Source organism: Armigeres subalbatus, chromosome 2 (genome assembly GCF_024139115.2).
Source record: "Armigeres subalbatus isolate Guangzhou_Male chromosome 2, GZ_Asu_2, whole genome shotgun sequence".
In the NCBI taxonomy this organism is placed as follows: Eukaryota; Metazoa; Arthropoda; class Insecta; order Diptera; family Culicidae; genus Armigeres; species Armigeres subalbatus.
Window position 1 is genome coordinate 278,469,319 of NC_085140.1, and position 3,651 is coordinate 278,472,969.

General features: G+C 37.5%; 1 long non-coding RNA gene across 1 annotated transcript; it reads right to left on the bottom strand.

The window, feature by feature from the left end:
- Nucleotides 1–878: 878 nt before the first annotated feature.
- On the bottom strand, nt 879–1,310 carry LOC134216409 (uncharacterized). The gene is made up of 3 exons (XR_009980654.1): nt 1,162–1,310; nt 1,020–1,088; nt 879–953 (listed from the first exon to the last, which is right to left on the bottom strand). It is a non-coding gene; the product is annotated as an uncharacterized LOC134216409 (long non-coding RNA).
- Between the last annotated feature and the right edge of the window lie 2,341 nt (nt 1,311–3,651).

Below are 3,651 nucleotides of genomic sequence, written 5' to 3' on the forward strand. Positions count from 1 at the left end.
AGCTTCCAGAGCTCTCGCTTGTAAATCTCGAAGTTTTGATGATCGACTCGATGCCTTCGAAGGTGCTTTGACTGATTTACCCGATGGCCTCGTGTTGTTGGCTGTAGAACTAGCAAACGGCTCCATATTTCGTGATGCATCCGTTGCGAGTCCTTCGGGAGCAGATTTCTCCACAATCTGGACGTGATGTTGCTGTTCCTGATGCTTTGGCACGGCGCCTAGATAGTTCGAACAGGCCTCAAGTTCTGCTGTAGCTACTCTCTCTTGCTGGCTTGGCTGCTGCAACTGCAACTGTCCATCTCCAATTGGTCGAACTGCTCCTGTTTCCTCTGCTGCCACTCAGGTTGTCCCTGTTGTTGCACAAACTTCTGCCGTTCTTCCAACTGCTTCTGGCGCTCCTGTCGCTCTTGTTGCCACTTCCTCTGCTTTTGCTCAAGATGCTTCAACTGCTCGCTTAGCACATATCTCTGCTTCTCCAAGGCTGTCCTCATGCACCCATTACAGCTCCATTCACGATTACGGATACTGTCGTCCACACTCACACAGTCATAATGATACCATACATCACACTCGTCACATTGCACCATCCGACTATTATCGATTCGACGACACGTCCCGCAATTCGCCCCTCACCACTAAGAGAACCATTCTTCTTTCTGGAATGCTCCCGGCACCCGCTACGCTTCCGCTTGCCATTCCGGAAATAAACGGAAAATTTAATTTGTTCCCAAAGGAGGCAACAAGACGTAATAGATTTCCGATAATTTAAACAAAACTCGCCGAAGTAAGTATTTCACGGTTTGTATTGTTAAATTTTCCTATTAATAGTTTAAATACATAAAATGAGCAATTCGCAGTACAATGTCTGTTGGCTTGTATAGTTACTCACGTTTAGTGTCTTCGTCTAGTCCGTTACGTCCGGAAAGCGGTCTCGTACGGTAGTCTTTCAATACCTGTTTGTTATGTATTATTGATTATGCTATAAACGTTCCAATCAACTTAATCAACTTAATAGTTACCTTGCTATATGCTCAAGATTCCAAACTATGTTTGAGCTTTTGTCTTGGACTGAACTGTGATCCTCCTATCTATGATAAGTTTAGAATAAGTTTGTGTTTCTTACACATTAGGTTTATCGTAGTTTTTATTACATTTGTTTACCTGCTATATATGTTATTTTCTCAATAATCCACTTCCTATTCGTTTAAGCTAAGCAAATTGCACGTAAACTAATCTAGTGCCAAGAAAAATAGCAGACCAATATGTAAAAAAAAATAATAATTTTATCCAATCTAATCCAATCACTTTCAACGACTCTGTTATGGTTTTATTATTGTTCTAATTACCCATCTATCTCTTACTCATCGAACGTGTCTGACGTTTCTCTACTACACTATCTTCATCTCGCTGCTGTAGTGATGGTGAGTTCCATTGAGCTCGTTGGGACGAGGGTGCGTTCACAGTTGATGGAACAGTAGGGTTATTGCTCCTTGACTTGTTTCTTATTGTTGTGATTTTTTCAGCAATAAGCACGCATGTTAGCAAAAAGAAGCAACGAAATTGGTTTGGAAAACGGGACAGTTCCCCTAAAATAGCACGTTTTGCCCAAGTCTGAAAATTTTATTAATAGAATTTTTAAACTTCAAATACTATCATCAATAAGAAATCTATAAATGCCCAACATTTGACTAAGTAAATAAGGGCTTAATAGTTAGAAACAAAGCAATTCTAATAATGTACTTAATTATTAGTTTTATTTCCAGAAGTTTTAAATAAACAAATTTATAATAATTTTACACAGCATGGTACGTTTCCAATATCAATACCTATAATCAAACTCCAAAGATCCAAAAGTTAGAAGTTAAATGTAAATACGTTACGTTTATACAAGTCCTACGTCCACTCGCGGTTATGTTGAAAACATTACCCATTGCTCGTTTTTTTATCAGGTTCGGAAAGAATTAACATTTTCAATAGTTCAACGTTGATATTCAACAGTATCGATGAAATTGGCAAATTGCTGAGCAGTTTCCGAATGGATTGATAAGAAAATCTGAAAAATCCATCAAAAGATAAAGACATTAGTAGCGATTGAAATCTCTTCTAATTTCGTGACGGTCTCGAATTTGAAAATATCCGTTTTAAGCCCTGTATCCGAGTCTTCGCCTTAGAAGTAGTTTGCGTTAAAAAATGTCAGCTTCTTTACACTAAATTCATGCACTTCCTTAACTATTAAACATCATAAACTTGTGTGAAAAATCACTTTGACTCGATAATTAGCAGCCATGTTTCGTTGAATTCAGTACAAGAGTTTTTCCAACAAAAAAAAGTTTTCTAAATAAATTTACCTGCTTTCGCACATTAGATGAATGGGTAACAACCACACTACGTTAGCTATCATTTTCATTTCAGAATTTTTATTGGTTTTGGTTTATAGCGACACGATTAACCAAAACTTTTTGGAGCAATAGACCTGTGCAGGAGTTCATGAAATTCACTCACCCGATGGATTTTGACATTTGAGCGGGTCGTCTACTCGAACAAAAGTTCATTTTGCTTTCATTATGCGACCCGCTCAAACGTCATAATTTCTTGGGGGAGATCATTTTGCGTTAGTCTATACTGGAAGGGGCACCCGTAGCCAAATGCGAGGGGCAATCAACTGCACACATCAACCGAATTGTGAATACAACCGTGCGAACACATAAAAAAAGTATTTTTTTTTTAAACACGTCATTTTTCACGCGGATAGTCGTGTTCGGTAAGTGTTCAGCAACATCAAAGTTTGGATACGACAGTCAGTTCAAAAATTAATAAGGCAATCCATAAGACAGCTGCGAACAGCTGACGATTTTTGTTTACCTTGATTTTTTGACAGATTCTGACCGGACTGACAGAACAATTCAAAAGAAATTGTTAAGCGCGGTTTACACCAGAAGTGAGTTCCGTTCAACTGCATACACACTTTGTTTTGATTTCGATTGTCAGTCCCATCGCTGAATGTCCTCATGGATAGCCTAATTCGAATACGTCAATACGATTTGAAATACACGAAATACACTGAATTGAAAAAACGTGAATAAAATTCAATACATTTTTTTTACAGTGATGATTTTGTTTTCATGTTGTTATTCAGTGTGAAAGTAAAGAAAATAACTAACATAAACTATTTACGAAAAAAGTTCTGGATAACGGCAGAAAAGGTACTTAGTGAACCTATTCCGATTTATAAAAAAAAAACCCTGAGTAATCCACCTAGCGGTGATGATGCCTTTCTCGCTCGTTCAAAAGGGTTGACAAACATATTTTTCACATTTGTTTATGGCAGCCTTACTTTGTACCGTTAAATGCACAAAAACGATCCATAAAAAATGAAAAACGATCCATAAACATCTGAATGTTCCATAAAACGCTACCAATTCAAAAAATAGCTCAGGCGTATCCAGAAGTATCATGAAGAATTCAATTATTCTTTTTGATTATGATCGTGATTATGATCCAATTCGGTAATATGGTCCATAGTTTTGGATATATGATCCATAATGTTGGTCATTTGACAAACTTTCGAGTGTTTCTTGTTTTGAAGTCAGAATCCAGCTTAGGCTTCTGGCACCCATCAATAAGTTAGCCTTTTTAAAATTATTGTTTTGA